The sequence below is a fragment of the Anastrepha obliqua genome, chromosome 6, assembly GCF_027943255.1.
Source record: "Anastrepha obliqua isolate idAnaObli1 chromosome 6, idAnaObli1_1.0, whole genome shotgun sequence".
Lineage (NCBI taxonomy): Eukaryota > Metazoa > Arthropoda > Insecta > Diptera > Tephritidae > Anastrepha > Anastrepha obliqua.
This window is the reverse complement of record NC_072897.1, coordinates 65,795,979-65,818,943: the sequence shown is the minus strand read 5'-3', so window position 1 is coordinate 65,818,943 and position 22,965 is coordinate 65,795,979. Positions and strand designations below refer to the sequence as shown.

The following is a 22,965-nucleotide window of genomic DNA, read 5'->3' as shown; positions in this document are numbered from 1 at the left end:
ACGATGAGTGGAGACTCTTTATAGATTCATCAACTAGAAGTCTCAAAGCTGTCTTGCTTCACATTGGAAACATATTAGCGCCAATTCCAATAGCCCATTCGACAAAGCTTAAGGAGACCTATGAAAATTTGGAAATTGTATTGGACAAGATAAAGTATTCAGAACACCAATGGCAAATTTTCGGGGATCTCTAAATCGCATCACTTCTTTTAGGCCAAGAATCAGGATTCACAAAATATCCTTGCTATCTATGTTTGTGGGATAGCAGAGACAGAAAGAATCACTATGTGAAAAAAGAATGGCCTACGAGAGTGCAATTAAATGTCGGTAATGTAATACGAACACCATTAATTCAGCCTTCATGCTATCTGATACCGCCACTTCACATCAAATTAGGTCTCATGAAACAATATGTCAAAGCTCTGGACAGGGACGGTGATTGTTTTCAGTGCTTGAGATAACAGTTTCCGGCGATAAGTGATGCCAAATTAAAACAGGGAATTTTTAATGGACCCCAAATTAGAACTCTATTTCAGGATGCTAATTTTATAGGTAAAATGAATGATACGGAGAGAGCAGCTTGGGTAAGCTTAAAAATGTGTGTCATAACTTTTTAGGAAATAATAAAAGTGAAAATTACAGGACAATAGTCGAAGAATTAGTGACAAATTACAAAAACTTAGGATGCTTAATGAATCTAAAATTACACTTCCTAGATTCTCACATCGACTACTTTCCTGAGAATCTTGGGGAGTACAGTGAAGAACAGGGAGAACGCTTTCATCAAGACATAAGTGAAATGGAGACTAGATATCAAGGAAATTTGAATATCAACATGATGGCAGGCTATTGCTGGAGACTCAAAAGAGATATACCAAAAGATAATAACAAACGAAAGAGAAATCCTCTCCGTAGATCATTTGAAAATAAAAGAGTTCGATACCACCGGACAACAGTTTGAAAGTTAGGAAAATCGTTCTTCTAATTCTTTTCATACGGCATTTTCATAGATTTTACAATTTTTTTGCATTTTCAGATTTTAATCTTGTATTTTTTTTAATAAGCAGTACAATAAAATTTATTTAATTGTGTTTAAAAGATTTTTTTCAGCAGCAATTTTCTGCTATTTTATCCATTTTTTGCTATTTTTGCTATTTTATTCGAATTTTCGCTAATTTTTTGGGTTTTTTGCAATTTACTCGTAATTGAAGGCTGGACGGCCCAAACTGACTTGAAATTCATGTTCAGCGGGTCGAAAAACATGGCCGCAGATAGGTGGCACCCGGTGTACAAACTTTTTGTTTTGTGTGCCAGTGTAATCGGAAGGCGCTAAGTCTGGTGAGTAAGCCGCATGCACCAGCGGTTCCCAATCGTACGTCTCCACCAATTCCCGAGTCGCTCTTGTTCGATGTGCCGGTGCATTGTCATCAAGAAAAATTACTTTATGACGCCGATCGGCATATACTGTTTCACCTGGTTTTAATAGTTCGTATCAAATCATACCACGCTGATCCCAGAAAACACACAGCATTGCCTTGCGATCGAAGCGATTTGGTTTGGCCGTTGTTTTTGGCTTGTGGCTGGGCGGACCAAACGATCGCTTACGCTTGGGATTGGAGAAATACACCCATTTTTCATCACCCGTAACGATTCGATGCAAAAAAGACTTCCTTTTCACAAGTGGTTTCACGATGTCGGCAAATCATAGTTTGAAGGCACCAAATTCGAAATTTTTAAGAGCGACGAAAATGCATTGTTGTATGAAACGTAACAAACAATGAACTGAATATTGTTGACAGATGACAGACAAAAAAACAAGATATTTGGGAAGGTTTAAAAATACTCCAAGCGTCATCTATGGACTAATAGCTGAAAGTCTTATTTCATAGGTATATACCAATAATGTCTTCACAATAATACCAACGCGACATATTATAAAGTTTTGACTATTTATTTTATTTTTTTTTTTATAAAAATAGAGTTCCTACTACAATACAACAGAGACCATATAACTTAAAGTTTCATACTTTTTATAATAATTTTCATAAAAACTTCAAGCCTCTTAATTTTTGGTAAATGTGCTCTTATTTGTAAGACTTGGTCTTTTATGTGATAGTACATCATCTAGTATTAATGCAAATAATACAAAATGTGCCCTTCGTTTTTTTCTCGTGCTAACCGGCGTAAGTTGGACACACCAAGTGAAGACAAGTCCTTCTCTACCTGACCTTTCCACGCTGAGGAGGCCTTCCTCTTCCTCCGTTATTCCCAGAGCCAGAGCAATATCACCATTCGCACGACATTTAAACATTTCTTTTTTTAATTTTTTTTTAATTTTATTTATTTTAAGTTTAGATTGCGACTATTTGCAAAGAAAAATATTATTAACTAACGAGCAATTTTTTCTGAATTCATAGTATAAAGTACATATCTACAACACTTAAGGTGAGATTATATTTAGTCCATTAAATCTTCGGGCTATTTGCGTTTTAATCTTCTTCTCCAATTACGAGGTGTCCGTATTGACGTGGTTTTTAAATCTTGTATCGCGGGCTTTTGCTGCTTTTTTATTGTATCTGCGATCGAGTCAATATTTAGGTCGCGCTCGAGATCGGAGCTACGGATATACCAAGGAGCACCCACTGCATGATGACGTGACCTAGCCAACGCAGCCGCTGGATCTTTATACCCCGCGCTATGTCATGTCATCGTAAGGCTCATATAGCTTATTGTTCAATGGCCTACGATACTTGCAGAAAAATGGAGGGTGGTGCCATATGTAGAAGTCCCTGATCGCCATTCACTCGGGAGTGACCAGGACGATTCTTCGATTTGTCTAAATAGTTTCAAGGTTGCCTTTTCAGCAACCAGACCAACCAGACCAATTCTTTGCATTACCCTCTCTTCTGTTTACCATTACTGTAGTCAACTACCATTACTGTAGTCAACTGTTTTATGATTGCTGTGTAATGGCGCGACGGTAGTTTTAAATTTTTGGCTAGCAGCTGAAGCGGTCGTAACATAGGACAGTTCAGTTTATATGTAGGTTTCAACGACAGAAGCAATTCTCAGCCCACATGTTCTCTAATATTTCCGTTAAAAAATTCAATTTCTAAGTGTGCATAAAAACACGTCTCTTGAAAAGATTATTAATAGAACAAAAATGTATGCTCGTTAAAAAATTGGAGGAAATATACCATATATTGCAATAATTTATATTACAGAACTAAGTAAATATACATATTGTTCTATGATATTTATTTATTTTTAATTTTTAATATAAAACAAACTAAACACTACAAACCAACCACAGAAAGGTTATGACAATAAGGATATTTAAAAATTGAAGAAAAAGTTATTAACAACATTTTATTTCGCCGGTGTGCCTTGAAGAGTGATTTTAAATCATTTAGCCTAGGCAATTACTTACAATTTAGCCTAGGCAATTACTTACAATAAAGAAAAAAACTTGAACTATAGGAAATCCATTTCTCAGTTTGCATATACATGTATGTATTCCAAAGACATCAATTTAGCAAAACTCAGTAAACTCTTAGCAATTTATTTTGGAAGTCGAGAATTTTCAGTAAACTGTTCATCTGACGTAGAAAGGATCCGGGTACTCCCGCAATCATTTTATTTTCCTTACAAACAGCTGATTGCTGATTGACAGAATTCGTACCATAAGAAAGCGAACACAAACGGAAAAAAATTTTATGACGTAATAATAGAAAGCAAAAGTAACTTTTTAAGCTCTGGATAACCAACTGATATGTCGAGGCGACTTGATTTGATTGACTTTTATATCACGAAATATATTAAACGCGAGCACCTGGAAATAACCCCAAGTTTTGACCTCTCGTGGCGAAAAGCCTTATCATTGAAGTTCCAGTAAAGAGTGAAATGGAACCTGCAATCGTATACTTCAATGACGGTATAGTGCATGCAACAACAATCTCTACATCTATAAATCTTTTTTTTTATTTCCTACATTAATTATACATCTGTCATACTGACATCTAGTACATTTTTAACACACTTTTATTAGGACGGGTTGTATGTATGTATGTATGTATGTAACGGAATCTTTGAGCTTAATTTTCATTGGCTTCTAAACATCTGATCGACTTGAAATTTTGCTCACCTATCAAGGACCGATGACAATGCAATAATTTGATAAAAATTTTCCATTATCCTTATTGGGATTGCCAGGATTAATATTTTCTTTTTTTACCTGTGGGCAAAAAGTAAGGTGAATTTGGTTGTAATATGAAAAATCGTCATTTATTCTTGTAAATCAATTTCATCCCCTTCAAAATAATGCCCTCTCGATGAAATACACTTATGCCAACGAGTTTTCCAATCCCCGAAACATGCCAAATAGTTCATTTCCGGTAGTGGTCTCTTGAGTTTTGGGAATAGCCAGAAGTCGCACGGAGCCAAATCAGGCGAATACGGTGGTTGCGGAACGATATGCGTGGAATTTTTGGCGAAATAGTCACGAAGAACGAGTGCAGTGTGAGACATGTGAGATAAATTTTCCATTATCCTTATTAGGATTGCCAGGATTAATATTTTATTTTTTTAACACACTTTTATTAGCTCGGGTTGTATGTATGAATGACTGTAACGGAATCTTTGAGCTTAATTTTCACTGGCTTCTAAAAATCTGATCGACTCGGAACACACAACATACATGACTAGATGGGAAACTCTTTTTCTCGTGAGAGCGCTGAAAAATGTGCATTTTTTATAACATTTGCCAATATTGCCATACCGGTAGAAACATGAATTGGGTATTTTTTTAAACAAAAATTGGGAAATTTTTAGTTTCCACACCACCATTGAGGTTAGTATTTAGTGTGCGGTTGTGTAATAGTATATTACTCGTAAACACCTACATATACTAAAAAAAAAATTGTTAAAAAAAAACTAAAAAACACGCTTTTATTGCTAATCTAACTAAAAAGTAGAAAATAAAATATAGCTTAAAAAAACTAAAAAACACGCTTTTATTGCTAATCGAACTGAAAAGTAGAAAATAAGTTTTAATGACAAAGGGACCTATAATGAAGTAATAGCAAATCGAAGGATCAGTCATAGTCAACTACCTCAGGACAGAATTATAACAAAAATTAAGATACAAATAGAGTAATTCAAATTAGAGTTAAAAGCGTGGATGATGCCCGAAAAAACAATTGGTACGACGAGGAATGTCATGCTGCCGCCGAAAGAAAAGATGCCGCCTATAGAGCCACGCTGCGATCGGGCGTAACGCGAGCCATGTGGGATCGCTACAGAGAGCTGAAAAAGGAAGAAAGACGTATTATCCGACAGAAGAAACGAGAGGCCGAAATACGTGAGTGCGAGGAGCTTGAGATGCTGGCCAATAGGAACAACGCCCGAAAATTTTACCAGAAAGTTCGGCGGCTTACAGAAGGTTTTAAGACCGGGGCGTTGTCCTGTAAGAACAAAGACGGCGATCTGGTGACTGACGTACAGAGCAATCTTAAATTATGGAGGGACAGCTGCGCATGTCATAGAGAATGTGAAGATCCCGATACCCCAATCGTTGACGACGGAATTGTCGTTCCGTTACCCGACCATGACAAGGTGAGAATAGCAATATCACGGCTAAAGAACAACAAAGCCGCGGGCGCCGACGGACTGCCGGCTGAGCTATTCAAACATGGCGGCGAAGAGCTGGTAAGATGCATGCATCAGCTCCTATGCAGAATATGGTCGGATGAAAGCATGCCTGCCGATTGGAATTTAAGTGTGCTCTGCCCAATCCATAAGAAGGGCGATCCTGCAATTTGTGCCAATTACCGCGGGATTAGTCTTCTAAATATCGCCTATAAGGTTCTAGCGAGCGTATTGTGTGAAAGGCTGAAGCCCACCGTCAACCAACTGATTGGACCTTATCAGTGTGGCTTCAGACCTGGAAAGTCTACCATCGACCAAATATTCACAATACGCCAAATCTTGGAAAAGACCCATGAAAGGAGAATCGACACACACCATCTTTTCGTCGACTTCAAAGCTGCATTCGACAGTACGGAAAGGAGTTACCTGTATGCCGCTATGTCTGAATTTAGTATCCCCGCAAAACTAATACGGCTATGTAAGATGACGTTGCTCAACACCAGCAGCGCCGTCAGAATTGGGAAGGACCTCTCCGAGCCGTTTGATATCAAACGAGGTTTCAGACAGGGTGACTCGCTGTCGTGTGACTTCTTTAACCTGATGTTGGAGAGCATCGTACGAGCCGCAGAACTTAATCGCTCAGGCACAATTTTTTATAAGAGCGTACAATTGCTGGCGTATGCCGATGATATTGACATCATCGGCCTTAACAACCGCGCTGTTAGTTCTGCCTTCTCCAAACTGGATAAAGAGGCAAAGCGAATGGGTTTGGTGGTGAACGACGACAAAACGAAGTACCTCCTGTCTTCAAACAAACAGTCGGCGCACTCGCGTATCGGCACCCACGTCACTGTTGACAGTTATAATTTTGAGGTTGTAAAAGACTTCGTGTATTTAGGAACCAGCATTAACACCGATAACAATGTCAGCCTTGAAATCCAACGTAGAATCTCTCTTGCCAACAAGTGCTACTTTGGACTAAGTAGGCAATTGAGCAGTAAAGTCCTCTCTCGACGAACAAAACTAACACTCTACAAGACTCTCATCATGCCCGTCCTAACGTATGGCGCAGAAACTTGGACGATGACAACATCCGATGAAGCGACGCTTGGAGTGTTCGAGAGAAAGATTCTGCGTAAGATTTTTGGACCTTTGCACGTTGGCAACGGCGAACATCGTAGACGATGGAACGATGAGCTGTATGAGCTTTACGACGACATAGACATAGCGCAGCGAATAAAGATTCAGCGGCTTCGTTGGCTGAGTCATGTCGTCCGAATGGATACAAACGCTCCGGCTTTGAAAGTATTCGATGCGGTACCAGCTGGTGGTAGCAGAGGAAGAGGAAGGCCTCCTCTGCGTTGGAAAGATCAGGTGGAGAAGGACTTGGCTTCACTTGGTGTGTCCAATTGGCGCCGGTTAGCACGAGAAAGAAACGACTGGCGCGCTTTGTTAATCTCGGCCAAAATCGCGTAAGCGGTTATCGCGCCAATTAAGAAGAAAAAGATCAGTACTAACATTACTAATCGTGTCAATTTGTTTATATTCATCGTTCGATAGGACATTTTCAAAATAATTTCCCAATGTCGCTACTCTTTCATCATTTGTAAAATACCATGTGTTGTCATCTTTTCTTAGCGGGGGATTGATGCTTCATGTGGTTTTTAATTTTTTTTGTACATTTCTACAAGGAATAATATGTGACATGTGTAGGAGTAAAATTTTTTAGATATTTTTCAATTTCCTTATTTTGTATGTCACAAAAACAAGCCTTCAAATTTTTTGTGGCTAAGTTTACCTCTGTTTGTCTGCAGGAGATCTGGTTGTTTGCCATCTTTTTCTCAATTTTATTTTTTCGTTGATTTGCTTCTTAATAGAAATGTCATGTAAAATTTTTGTATGCAATGTTTTTGTTGCGGTGTGAATCTGAATCCTGCGTCAAGAACTATGTCACTAATGTATGATGCTACGCTCAATGTCAAGTTGTGTTTTCAAAGGTGTACTTAGAATGGGTCGTTGGGAGATGTGTTTTCGATACTCATCCCAGTCCGTCCTCGTTGTAAATATTTGGGATGTTGTCTCTATAGGATCAATTTTTGATGTGTAGTTAAGTATTATCGGCAAGTGGTCAGAAGATAGCTCATAACTTGCTTTAAGCTTCAGCTGGTTATGGTTAATATTTTTTGTTATACAGAAGTGGATTAAATCTGGAATTTTTTTAACGTCCGTAGGCCAGTAAGTTGGTTCACCCGCACTTATAAACCTGCAATTTTTTTATGGATTGCGTTAATTAAATATATACCTTTTTTATTAGTCAACCTTGAATCCCAGTCAGTCTGCTTTGCGTTTAAGTCTCCTCCAGCAATGAATCTGTTGTCTAATGTCTTAAAGTAATCATCATATTCATCCGTCTTTATCAAGGGTCGTGGTGGACAGTAGATTGAGGATATTGATATGGGTCCACTGTTGTCAACAATTTGTATAGACGTTGCTTGGATGTGAGGTAACACATAGGGCAGTCTTTCAGTATGCTTTATGTTTGTTTTGATGATAATGGCTGTTCCTCCATGAGCTTTTCCGTCGGGATGATTAGTTGCATATAATTTATATCCAGGAAATGTTAAATAACTTTTGTCTGTGAAATGTGTTTCTGCTATTAACGCAATATAAATTTTTCTGTCAATTAAAAACCGTTTCAGCGCTAAATATTGCCGAGCTAGTCCATTTGCATTCCAGATAAGAGTTTTTGTGTTATTAATATATCATACTTTCGTCCATCTGAGCTATTCATTAACATTGTAATTATGTCATTGAGTTAATCAATACCTTTGTTGTTTTGAGGTTTGATAGTTAGTTTGGTTCTATTACCTGTGCATCAGCATAACTTATACCTGGTATTACGGTTGATTTTGTGATGTTTGTGTTTTGGTTTGTTATGACATGCTTTTTGCGTAAAGGTGGGAATCGTTGAATTTTTATGGCTTTAATATTTCGCAGCCTTTGTAATTGGTTATCTCCACATAGTGCGCATTTCACTTGAATGGTCGGATTGTTGCATTCGCTTGTTAAATGTTTTCCTGCACATTTTACACATACTGAGTCTCTTGTGCAATAATTTTTTGTATGTCCATACTTCTAACATTTCGTGCATTGTGCAATTATCCTTTTATGATGTGGCGCCTCAAACGATACGATGCAGAGCATTAGTTTGTCTATGTTGTAAATGTCTTTGTTATTAGTATTTGTTTCCAGTTCAATAAAAAAATGGTGGTAATGGTTTTTTGTTGTTCTTTGTGTTATATTAAATATATTACTGACCTTTTTCTTCTTTTATTTCACTCCCTATTTCTTCTTGGTCCACAGAAGGATGCATGTTGCGTAATACTACTTTGAACCCCCTCTCATTTTTTGGTTTGAAAGTATGCAGTTTTGTCCCTTTTTGTTTTAGCATTTGATGTATTTGAGTGTGCGTTCCTAAGTCATTTGTTTGAACTCGTACTTCATTATTTCTTAGGATTTTTAGGACAAAATTGCTATTTGCTATTGCACTTTAAGCATTTTTTAGTGTCTTGAAGCATTCCACACCTTGCGCATATACGGGTGGTGGTTTATTATAAATATTTTTTTCGCTATTTAAATTTTGAGCATTAGTAACAGTGTTCTGCCCACTGTTCGCTTGTGCATTTGTTTCGTTGTTCTCATTTTCGTCAACAATAGCAAGAGATGCAAATTTATTTGTGGACTTTGTATCGCCGCGGAGCCAGTAGTTTGGTAATTTGCTTTGGCTCAAATTCGTTGTTGTTGTTTGTTTTTTATTGGTGGTTGACAAAGTTGAGGACTTTATGGGTGAGTTTCGTGATCTCTTTATGAGAGGCTGCGGTGTGTTCATTTTCTCATTTAACACGTTGGCTGCCACGTCGCACGTTTTCATGCTGAGGCCACGTCACACATTTTTGTACATTTTAATATGGAATTTTACATAGCATTTGTATTCCCATGTATTTCCCATGGCCGTTGTGTATTTTTAATGGTATTTTTTTTTTGGATAATAAAAAGTTGTAAATTAAAATTTGTCTTTTTATTAATTCTTTTAAAATTAATTCATTTATGAACAAAACAAATATAAAAATATATATGTATGTAAATTCAAATATCTGTTTCTTTCTGAAGGTTTGCTGTATTCTGACTACTCGCCAATCTTTTTAGAAATATCAGAAAATACGGCACTAATTAAATCGTGTACGGCCGACGTAGCCGAATGGGTGGGTGCGTGACTACCATTCGGAATTCGGCGAGAACGTAGGTTCGGATCTCCGTGAAACATCAAAAGGAAGAAAAAGTTTTTTCTAATAGCGGTCGCCCCTCGGCAGGCAATAGCAAACCTCCGAGTTTATTTCTGTCATTAAAAAACTCCTCATAAAAAATATTTGCTGAAGTCGGCTTAAAACTTTAGGTCCCTCCATTTGTGAAAAAACTTCAAGAAGTGCGCCACAAATAGGAGGAGTTCGGCCAAACACCCAAAACGGGTGTAAATGTGAAAATTGTAAATTGCAAACACACGACCACGTAAATTGTGAATTTCGAAATAAATTATAAATTTTATGAAAACAAAACTGTTTAAATTAATTTTAAAAATAATAGCTGTCAAAAAAGATTGGTATGCGAACATATTTTGGTAACCCCGACTTGATAGTCGTGTGTTTTACTTGTGTAAAAAAAAAAATAAAAAAAAATTATTAAAAATTATTTAACATAAAAATATTGGTTAAGGCTTCGAAAATATTTGTTACGGTAGTTCCTTATTGTGGTGTAGTGGTGCCTAATATCTACTTTATGAATAAACCCGTTAGTAATTTTTTACGGGACCTGTAAAATAAAGCAGTTAAAACCGAAAACTATATTTACGGCTAAAAATTAACTTGCACCGTTTTCTATTTGATCACTTTTCCAACGGTTTTCGTGTACATAGAACCATGCCTATACATTTGTGCGCTATTGATATAATCGGTCAGTTAATTTCTTCAGGCAAAACGTTCGGCATGTCTTTATAGAAATGATTCACCAAATACTGCACCAACAAGTGTGTAACCGTCTTCAAATCGCTTTTCGTTCTTAAAGCTGAAAACTATGTCTTTAGTCGACTTGAGCATACAACAGCAGAAATGCACAACTAAATGCTACAAGGCATGGATGAGTACGGTTCGGCGGCAATTGTCGAATCATTGGGTGATTTAAAATCAGCATTCACTGTCGCTCACACCAGTTTGGAGAAATTGAAATGCGGGTGTATTGTCAGGGACCGACCCTGCAAATTCGATGCTTCGTTAGTGAAACTTAAGGCAAACCTTCAACGAGAGATTGGGAGACGTAGCACAGGTCAGCACTGCTCAATATTTAGAGTGAACACTGGTGACTCACAGTCGATCATCGTGAATGGAAATCGTTCTCGCTTGGTTTTGCTAATGCTACCTAAATTTAGTGGCGCCTACACCGAGTGTTCAACCCCGTCATTTATGTGTACAACGATGGCAACCTAACGAAAAGCAATAAGCTGCAATACCTGCCTTCCTGCTTGAGTGGTGCTGCTTTAGACAATATCCAATCTCTGGAGATAAACGAAGCTAATTACAAAAATGCATCAGATTTACTTAAAAAACGTTTTGATAACAAGCTAACTGCGGGAGTTGACGGACAAAGTTAGATCACACATACGCGCGCTGCAGTTGCCTGGGTCACAGGATGCTGACTGCATCATAGTTGAGGTACTAATCCATAAGTTGGGCAAGGCTACTCAATCCAAGTCGGAAGAGAATTCCTCTACCAACGAGCTTCCATGGTGAGATGAGTTAGCTGCATGTTTGGAAAAGCGGTGTCGTACCATCGAAAATGTGGAGCATGCCAGACAAACCCAAACGGATCACGTTGACAGAAACGGGAAAACTGAAATAAAAGAAAATCATTTGTCGCTTCAAATACCTCAGTAGGTGGTTGCACGTTTTGCCGGTACCCTGATTATAGAATTTACCACTGTCAGCGATTTTCCAATCTTTCTCCAAACCTTCGCCAAAAAGAAGCAAAGAAGCATTCGCTTTCACTTAATTGTCTAAAGGGTGGTCAGCACATGAGAGATTGCAAATCTGGATCTTAAAGAGCTTGCCAACTGAAACACCACACGCTTTTGCATTTTGACCGCACATCCTCCGCTTCAACTTCTATGCCAGACGCAGTCACGCAACCAGCCACATTGCAATCAAACACCATAGCTGCAACATCATCTGTCCCTGCTCATGCCCTCACTTTGAGATCTCCATCTGATGCTGTGCTTCTAGCCTTTGCAGTAATTTTTGTAAAAAATCGTGCTGATACCTCCGTGCCATGTCGGGCGCTTTTGGACTCGGGTTCCCAGCTCCATTGTATCACAACTTATTTCGCTAACCAATTAAAACTTCGTAGGACCAAATATTCGGTGGCAGTTTCGGGCATCGGGGATGCCAACCTGTCAATTGAAGGCTATTCGGTCAACTGTTGTTCTGATGTCGCGGGCTTCAGACTTTTCAACACACATCACTTCTGTCGTTGTGCAAACAATCATTGACTTCAACCTGGCTTTTCAGTGAGCATCGCGGACTGGAGCGTCCCTTCGAACATGCAACTAGGTGATCCCGATTTCAACATACTACAGTGTATTCACTTACTCATCGGAGCAGGACTATATTTCGAACTTCTTTGTATTGGAAAGATACGGTTGGCGCCCGGATTTCGAGTTCTTCAAAAAACTCTTCTCGGTTTGGCGACTTCTAAGCTTTCGTAATTTATCGCCAATCAAAGGTCTTCGAGAGACATCGACGCTGATACCCAACAAGACGATTTGGTACGTCGCTTCTGGGAAGTAGATCACGTTGAGCCAATCACTAAAACGACAAAAGAGGAGCTCGACTGCGAGGCGCATTTCCAGCAAAATGGCACAGAATCTACACAAGCAAGGCGCCGATTTGAGAGCCTTGAGCGGAAGTTAACTCTCAATGCCGATTTAAAGCTAAAGTACTCGGCATTTATAAAGGAGTACGTTGAACTGAATCACATATCGCTGCTCCCTGGTGCGGAGGTCCGTGAATGCAAATAGTTCTTATCACATCACTGTGTTGTTAAGGAAGATAGCTTCAAAAAAAAAAGCTTAATGTCGATTTTGATGGTTCTGCTGCCACAATCTCGGGTTTTTCATTAAAGGAGATACTAATGGCGGGGCCGACCATTCAACCCAAACTTTTCGATGTATCTACTTATTCGTTTTCGCACGTTTCCCATTGCACTTACTGGAGACACTTGTAAGATGTATTGTTGCGTTCGCGTCCCTACACCCGACAACATGTTTCAGTGCGTATTGTGGCGAGACTATGGTCACGTATGGAACGAAGCCCGCAGCGTTCCTAGCTATACGGGCATGGCATAAACTAGCCTCCTCGTCTTTTCCCTTGAGTTCACAAATTGTTAAACGCGCCTTCTACGTAGATAACCTGATCTCCGGAGGAAGCTCAGTTGAAGAAGAACGAGAGATGATGCACCAAACCACCAGTCTCCTTGCCCGTGGAAAATTTCATCTCCGGAAATAGCATTCCAACAACTCAGACGTTATTCATCACATTTCTGATGCGAATAAGGAAACCTTCCTTAAATTTGATGACGGTAGCAATATTATCAAAACGTTGGGAGGTACCAGATTTTTTAAGCGGTCTGCATTATCTACAATAGCTCGCTGTTACGACCCGTTAGGCTTAATCGGCCTCACCCTGACTACGGCGAAAATTCTCTTACAGCGGATGTGGAGAGACAAGGTCGAATGTGATGACAGTCTATCGCTCTCACTGGACACAGATTGGCCTTTTGCAAAGACTTCATAGATGTACAGTACTTATCATTCCCGCGTTACATATTGCAGCCTGGAGCCCCTCATGAACTACATGTATTTTGTGATGCCAGTCTCCAAGCATTCGATATTTGTTTTTATGCGCGTCCAGTCAGAGATGACAACGCTCAAGTGCATTTCCTTTGTTCCAAGGCTCGTGTCGCCCCTTTGAAGACACTAACCGTACCTAAACTGGAGCTTTGTGCCACCTCCTTACTCGCACAATTAATGGCTGAAATAACTAAACAGACGCTTTTCGGGAGTCCTTGTTATGGCTGATCAGATTAGGTACTATCCTGGTTACAAGAAAAGCCGTCTAAATTTGACGTATTCGTCGCCAACCGAGTATGTGCCGTACAGCAGCTTACAGAAGGTATGCAGTGGTGTTACGTCCCCACCTCCTTAAATCCTGCTGACATCTTATACAGAAGAGCCGCTTCCCAAGAACTCCCACAATCAAACTTGTGGAAGCATGGACCCCCGTTCATGCATGAGGAAGAGTGTAATTGGCCCAAGTTCAGCGTGCCCCAAACTTAACTCCCGGAAATTCGTCAAAGAGTTCTGGTATCCATGAATATTCAAATCGACATATCGCTTTCCGTTAAGTCCTTCATCATGATGCAACGCATTTTTGGATACGTACATAAGTTTATCACCATTGCAAGATCGTTAAAATCATCGCATCTTACATTCGAAAACATATATCCTGGCGCTTCGAAGCGCGGCTTCCGATCATCCTTCCGAATTAACATCAGTCAGAATAATGCATTTTCATAAAAAGAATTGCCATGCAGACACACCATCCGCACTTGCGGCAATTCGAATGCAATTCTGTCCTTTCAGAGGTAGGAAAACTACTGCGCATGCCCTAAATTACTTACTTACTTATATAGCCAGATTAAGGATCACAATCCGTGACCGGATTAAGGCGTCTCTATTTAGCGCGCACCTTCTTCAATTTGTTACGACAAGCGATAATAGGGTTACCGCAACTTGGTCCTTCCGTCGGAGGCATGGTCTTCCCCTACGTTGTTGTCCTCTAACTTGCCATTAGAACACCTTCTTTGCTGGAGCTTATGCATCCATGCGCTCGACGTGGCCCAGCTATCGCAAACGCTGAATATTGATGCTCTTCACTATGTCCACCTCGTCGTAGAGCTCATTCAGCTAGTGGTTCATTCGGTTATTGCAAACTCGAAGAGAACCGAAGATTTTCCGAAGTATCCTTCTCTCGAATACCGCAAGAGCTGCTGCATCAGTCTGCGACACAACCCATGCGTCAGTGCCATAGAGTAGTGCGGGCAAGATGAGTCTTGTAGAGTGTTAGTTTTGTCCGTCGAGAGAGGTCTCGGCTTTGCATTTGCTTACTGAGACCATAGTTAGACCTATTAGCAAAAGTGATTCGTCGGTTTATCTCCAGGCTGATATTGTTTGTTTTTGTAAGGGCAATGCCAAGATATATAAATTTCTTGACGATTTCGTAGGTGCAGTTGTCCGCTGAAATGCTGGATCCAAAACGCCGTGTATCTTTCCTAGTGAACAGCATATACTTCGCCCTGCCCTCGTTAACCGCCAGACCCACTATATTTAACCTTCTTTCGATAGCGTAAAATGCTGCGGTAACATCTCGCTTGCAGTTCCCTATGATGTCAATGTAATCAGCATTTGCAAGGAGCAGCACACTTTTGGCGAAAACAGTTTCATTTCGAAGAACACAGGCTCTCCGCAAACCCCTTCTATAAGAAAGTTGAAAAGGTCGCACGATAGTGGGTTGCCTTGTCTGAAACCTCGCGCGGTATTGAAAGGTGCGGAAAGGTATTTCCTTACCTTGATAGAGCTGGACGTGTTGCTCAATATAATTTTGCAAAGTCGAATCAGTTTTGCAGGTCTAAAACCACATAGATAAAGTCTAATCAGTGAGCTTGCATATGGTTTTAGTCTTCCACACAATACCCTCAACAGAACCTTACATGAGGTGGCGATAAGACTGATCCCCCGGTAGTTGGCGCATATAGTAGGGTCGCTTTTCTTCAGAGCAAGGCAAAGGACACTGAGATTCCAATCATACCCCCTCGTTCACCACATTTTGGCGGCTTGTGGGAAGCCGCAGTAAAAATGGCTAAACAACCCCTGTCGCGCACTCTTGGCTCTACAATTCTTGGATCCGATGAGCTGCGTATAATGGTATGTCAAATCTGTGCTGTAATTAACTCTCGACCTATTTTACCTGTTTTAGAAAATCCAGAAGACCTTGATGTTTTAACTCCAGGCCATTTTCTTATTGGCGGTCTGCTTACAGCTGTTCCTGAGCCTAACATCACGCTTCTAAACTACAATCGTTTCGGTCACTGACAGCGTGTCATTTACTGCCAACAGCTATTTTGAACGATGGAGCGAAGAATACCTCACTCTTCTTCAACAAAGAGAAAAAATGCGCACCCCTCATCCCAATGTGCAAATCAACGATATGGTATACATTAAAGATAAAAACTCAGCGCCTGTTAAGTGGCCTCTTGCGCGCGCCATCGAAGACACACCTGGAGAGGACCGTGTTGCACGGGTACCTGTTCTGCGTACATCCACAGACATTACACGTCGAGCTGTTAAAGTCTGCCTCATCCCCACTAAGGAATTTGTTGGAAGCCCTGAGGGGAGGACGTTCGGAGCAGCATCTGATTTGCAGGATATAGTTTAATTATAGATTAATTGTGTAGTTTAATATCATAGTTCAGTATTATAATTTAATTTATAATATTTTAATACTTTTCTCTCATTGCAGCTTGATTTTCGTCATTATACCATATTATGTAATAAGCTTTACCACATACATATTTGTCATTTTCTAACATTCGTGTCGACTTACATTCTCATATACATAAATATGAAATAGTCCGGGAGCCAGGAGTCATTGACCTCATCATTTCATGCCGACTGATTTTAATACTGAAGGCAGACGCCATCCAATGGATGACGAAACCAACCGTCAGCTGGTTTAGTAGCGGTGGGTACGTGCGAGGGATGCTGCGAAACGTGTCGAAATTTTTTAACAACGAATAGCCAAGAATGCAGCAGCCGGCAAAGTGCGTGAGCGTGACCAAGTCGACAAGCAAAGGTACGAGGCGGTTCTAGAGAAGTACAAGAAGTTCCAGGAACGTACACCCATACCTGCTACCCCCATCGTTAGTCAAGCCCAATAAGAAACCGCTCTCATAATGAAAGCGGTAATGAGCAAGAAGCCTAAAAAGGGGGATTAGCAACAAGTTGACACCAAAACACCGCAGTCAGTTCAGCATAATTATGTGGAGATCGATGTAGGAATGTCTCGACTCGTAATGAACTACGCACTTCACAATCCCGAAGGTCCTCATCCGGAGTTTGATTCATCGGAAACCTTTACGGGTTATAAGGTAATCAAATACTCAGACTAGTTTTCTCTGGATTTCCTCTTTGACAGTGTCGCTAAGCTAAGTGACACGGTATCGGGCTTGAAGCTCAAGCTGATCGCGGGGAGTGAGATCCCGAGTAGATCCATACCTCGCATTTGGTTACCGCCGATGTACAAACCAGGCAACATCGCAGCTGATTGAGGTAGAAGAAGCCAATAAAACCTACCGTTCTCTCCTTTTGACCATCAGTGAAGAATGATTGGAGGAATTGTCCAAGGCGGACAACAAAATTTGCTTTGGCATTCGAATGGCCAAAATGAAATCCTTCCGAGGCGACCCAACACAGAGGAGGTTGGCTTCGAGTCAGATACTTATGGAGGTAAATACATATACGGTACCATTAAGGATGTTGAGATTCGTCTGATAAATCTCAATCATTCAAAAACAACCACCAGCAATCTAGATATCCTTCTCAGTGGGCAAGATATTCATATTAGCCTCATCCAAGAGCCATGGGTCAAACACAGTAAAGTCATGTGGCTTAACAGCAGCGCATACAATCTTTTCTACCGAAAAGAGGCACGTAATTAGAGGGGACGCATTCTTATCAAGAAAGGTATATAAGCTTTTCTATGTTCCAATTGCAGCACACCAGACATGACGGTAATTTAAATAAAGGAACTGGATATAATTGGCCCGTACCCCCTCTTTGGGTGTTTGGTCGAGCTCCTCCTCCTATTTGTGACGTGCGTCTTGATGTTGTTCCACAAAAGGAGGGACCTACAATTTCAAGCCGACTTCGAATAGCAGATATTTTTTATGAGGAACTTTTTCATGGCAGAAGAACACTGTGAGGTTTGCCATTGCCTGCAGAGGGGCGACCGCTATTCGAAACAACTTTTTCTTAATTTTGATCTCTCACCGAGATTCGAACCTACGTTCTCTCTGGATTCCGATTGGTAGTCACGCTCCAAGCCATTCGGCTACGGCAACCTAAGTTCCAGAACCTAATTTTGGTCTCAGCCTACATGCCTAACGACAACGAAGCACCGCCGGGGGAACTGAAAGTCACTTTTAAGCAGTACCAACAGGAAATCTGTTTGATCGGGTGTAACGCGAATGCCAGACATACCTTATGGAACAGCAGCGCAACGAACGATAGAGGTGAGTCACTTCTTAACTTTATTCTAAATACTAAGCTTAGTAATATGTAATAGAGGTAACAAACGGACGTTCATCTTCGCAAGTACAGATAGATTTCAAAGATGGGAGGAAGTTCTAGACCTTACTCTGTTGACAGAGAGCAGTACTGTTTCTGTAGAAGATTGGATGGTGCCAAATAGAGTATCGGTGTCTGATCACTGTTTCATAGTATTCAATCCCCACGGCAGGACTTGTACTCCCTCCATATTTAAAAAACCGAAAAGAACGAATTGCGATAAATTCATTTGAATATCCAATCGAAAACTAGGGGGTAGAAAACCCGAAGCGGGGATACACTCCACCGCTGATTTGGATATGAGAGTTAATGTGTTGGAGAGCCCTGAATAAGAAATCCACACCAATCAGTGTAATAAAAAACAAAACTCTGGCTTCTTTTCGGCTTCTGGCGTCGAATAAATATTTCGCCTTTTACTAAAGATTTCCGAGGAGAGGAGCACTCTAATGAGTCTAAAATGAGAAACACCTGACCCCATCCTCGCACCGGCATGGCTTCCGAAGAGTGCAAAGCACCACCACTGCACTCACCGTCATTAGCACCCAGGTAAACCGCGGACTCATCCACCACTGCCCCTCCGAGAGGACTGTCCTCGTAGCATTGGATCTATAAAAGGCTCTCGACACAGTCAGTCCTGTCCGTCCGTTGGAGGTTCCCGTTCTTCATAAGATCTCTTTGGTGTGTATCTCGCTAAACCACGTCCCTGCAAGCTGGATGAAAACCAAGAAGACCATTCCTAAAGTAGGAAGGAGGGGCCACGTCTTGGCCAAGGGCTTCAGACCCATATGCCTTACCTCCTTTATTCTCAAGGTGTTCGAAAGAGTAATCGACTATCACATTCGAGAGAACTTGGAAACCAGACTTTCTCCAGCCCAACACGCTTACCTGAAAGGGAAATCCACCGAGACAGCCTTACATGAGGTAGTAGGGACTGTTGAGAAATCTCTAGAGGGAAAACCATTCACTTTAGCGGCCTTTATACACATAGAGGGCGCATTTAAAATTGTAATATTACGGCTGGGTCAATTGTCACTGCTCTAATTCGGCTGGGGGTAGAAAGATTTATCTACCTCTGGATCTAGTCCCTGCTTGGCGGTAGGGAAATACATCCTAGGGCAGGAGGGGATAGAATCACTAGGCTCGTTCATAGAGGTACACCACAGGGCGATGTCCTCTCTCCTGTCTTTTGGCTAGTAGCTGTGGATGAAGCTTTAACTCGCTTAAACAGGGGAGGAGTTAAGCTGGTAACATATGCCGATGACTTGGTCCTAATGGTCTCAGGACCCTTCCCGTCAGTAATTGCTGAAATTTGGAAGGTGCACTGGCTCCACTCAGTAGTTAGGCCGCCAGTTGCGGTCCCGGGGTCAACACAAGCTTCCTCCTCTTAAGTTTCCAAGACTAAACAACCAGTGTCTTATACTTGCATCGGAAGTCAAGTATCTTGATGTAATACTTGACCCCAAGCTCCACTGGAAGCTGCACATAGCAAATCGAGTGAAGAAGGCCAGTATTGAATTCTACGCCTGTAAATCTATATTTGGCAAAAAATGGGGTCTCAAGCCACGTGTCGTACTTTGAATGTACAACGTAGCGGTTTTTCCAATTTTAACATATGGATGCCTAGTTTGGTGGGTAGCTCTTCGGAAGGGATACAACGCCACTAAAATAGAGAGAGTGCAGAGAACTGCATGTGTAGGTATCACTGGTACTTGTAGAACAAGTCCCACTGCTGCGCTCAACGTTATTCTGCACATATTTACTGTGGATCTGCAGGTTAAATCCATTGCTGCTCAGAGCGCTATCACGTTGAAAGAGCTTGGCCTCTGGAGACAATTTCCTGTAGGACATAGTAGCATCTTGAAGCAGATCTCCCCTTCCTTCTATGTTATTCGCACTGATATCTCCATCCGCAAACTGTGTTTTGAGGGTTGTGCTAGGGCTATCTTTCCGAGCAGGCAAGACTGTTTACACTGACGGATCCAAAAAGGAATCTGGAGTGGGAGCAGGGGTTTTCTCTAAATCAGCCAGCATTTCGGTCTCCTTTAACCTGCTGGAAACGAGAAGCGTTTTTCAAGCAGAGGTCTTCGCGATCCTGCAGGTATGCAAAATGCTTCAAGATCGCTGTTAGGAGGGAGACATTAATATTTTTTCCGAAAGCCAAGCTGCGATCAAGGCACTGTCGTCGCCGTATTGCAGCTCTCTTCTGGTGAACTCCTGTAAGGAGGAACTCAAACATCTCGATCGAGCAGGAGACATCTCCCTTATTTGGTTCCTGGGCACAGAAATATAGAGGGAAATGAAATTGCCGACAAGCTTGCCAGGAAGGGGTCGACAGAACCGGTTTCAGCTGTCCCCCTCTCAGACATCGGTGTCCCTTTGTCCGTTGTTAAAGGAAAACTACACAATTTCTTTCTAAGAAAAGCGCAAGAAAGATGGAGTTCTGTCTCATCGTGTGCTATTTCGAAAACACTGTGATAGAAACAGAACGCTTAAGGTGATGGGAATCCCCCGCCATTCAATTTCCAAACTCATTGCGGTGTTCACTGGTCACTGGGTGATTGGTACTCACAGGGAGAAGCTTCGAACTCCGTACAACCCCTATTGCAGAAGCTGTGGGGATCCCGCAGAGAAAGAAACTGTGGCACACTTTCACTGACTTGAAGAAATTTTCCAGCCTAGATCCATTTTCTCTCCTCCACTGGATGGCTGTAGAAGGTGCTCTCTTCCCAAGAATTTTTCTTTGCACAAGTAATGGTCCACATTATGGTATCAACACGGCACGTAAGGGCTACTTGAAGTGTGCCTGTTGCACTCTTGCCATTTTACCTGCCTACCTACCTACCGACCAGTCAGCCACGCCACGCTACACGTCAGGGCTGAAGAAGTGGACCGCGAACTACCTGAGTAGTCGTCCAAGAGCGGGTACTGTTCATGAATGGATTACATCTGCGGCTGTTACTAAAATACGAATTTGTGAATTTATTGGTAAAATAACACGATTATCTACATCTAGTAATCGGAATCTATCTGCTGTTAATTCATTTGTTGGGATTATATATGAATCAAATTCTATCTTCTTCGGTGACATTTCGAGACCAAACATCCAAACAGAGGAAAATAAAGCAAAGAGTTCAGCAGGGTGGTGTCCTTTCGCCCTTGGTTTTTAACTTCTACATCTCGAAACTCCCCAGCCACCAGAGGGAGTCTCCCTGGTCTCCTACGCCGACGACTGCACGATAATGGCGTCGGGCAATGTCATTGATGGCGTGAGGTCCAAGGTAAACGACTACCTCACCAGCCTTTCTCGCTTCTGCACTGCGAAGAACTTACAACTTTCCCCACTGAATCCACGGCGACCCTTTTCACCAGCTGGACCAAGGAGGTCAAGCTGCAACTTAAGGTGAAAGTCGATGACACACCAATACCGACGGTAAACAACTCCAAAATATTGGGAGTTACCTTTGACAGTTTGCTCTCTTTCTCTGCGTACACTACCGCTATTGCCACTTCAGTCCAAAAACTCAACAAGGTCCTCAAGTCGCTTGGCGCCAGCACTTGGGGCAAAGACAAAGAGATGTTGCTGTCGACTTTAAAGGCAATAGGCCGACCGGTTCTAAATTATGCTGCCCCTGTCTGGTTGCCTGGAACCAGTGATACGCAGTGGACGAAGTTACAGATCTGCCAAAACACCAGCATAAGGACAACGACAGGATGTCTTATGATGTCCCCGATACAACGCCTACACGACGAGGCCAATATGCTACCTGTAAAGGAGCATAACAAACTGCTCAGCAAGTGGTTCCTGCTAGGGTGTTACCGCAGGTCTCACCCATGCAGACACCTTCGTGAGCCTGAGCAACCTCCCAGGCATGTCAGGAGGCACTTCCTCAATTACGCGGACGAGATCCAGGACAAAACCGACCGATAGCTACTGGATCGGACAGTGTACAGACAGACAATCAACGACATTCATCGGAAGATCCTTACCACTTCTTTAATCTCCCGAATGGCGTTAGCGGAGTCCACCCACCACTCATCGCAGACGAAGAGCTCCAACGAGAGTCGCGCGTAACCTTGGCACAACTACGTTCTGGATACTGTAGCAAGTTAAACTCCTACTTATCCAGAATAGACCCCGACGTACTAAACATATGTCCGGCATGTAAGGCACCCCGCACGACACTACCCACCTCTTCACATGCCTCATCAACTCATCTAACACCCCTCTCCCTCTGGACCCACCCTTTCGAAACAGCCAGTTTCCTGGGCTTACCGTTAGATGAGCTAGACGAAGACGACCGTTGATTACACTACACTGACAGGGCAAAGTTACTGCTACAACAACAACATCAAAAATAAATCTCCACCATGGTGGAACGGAGAATTTAAAAAGCTCAGAGATAAATTAAGGTAAACTTTTTACGAAAGTTAGGAGGAACAGAAATAATTCAAGCAAGCACTTAGGAAAAGTAAAGCTGAATCTTGGCAATCCTATTGCACATCAATAGAAAGCTCTAGAGAATCCGCAAGGCTGAGCAAGATAATGTCTAACGAAAGCTCCAGTCCCACCTTCATTAGAAGCGAGGTTGGATAGTGGGCTCTGCACAGAAATCACTAGAAGCATTAGTTAAACGCCACTTTCCTGTGGGTAATTCCTATGACATGCCAAGAAACTGGAATGTTCCAAAACCTCCACAACATGAAATAGTATGTAAAGAAAAGATTGCCTTTTCAATTAACAGTCTCGAGCCTTATAAATCAGCAGTTTCAGATGGCATTATGCCAATTATGCTTCAAAAGCTCTTGGAGCA

The 22,965-nt window shown here is 41.5% G+C and overlaps 1 pseudogene; it reads left to right on the top strand.

Annotated features, from left to right (window-relative positions):
- The first annotated feature begins 18,518 nt into the window (after window positions 1-18,518).
- Window positions 18,519-18,618, top strand: LOC129251043 (U5 spliceosomal RNA; annotated as a pseudogene).
- The last annotated feature ends 4,347 nt before the right edge of the window (window positions 18,619-22,965 follow it).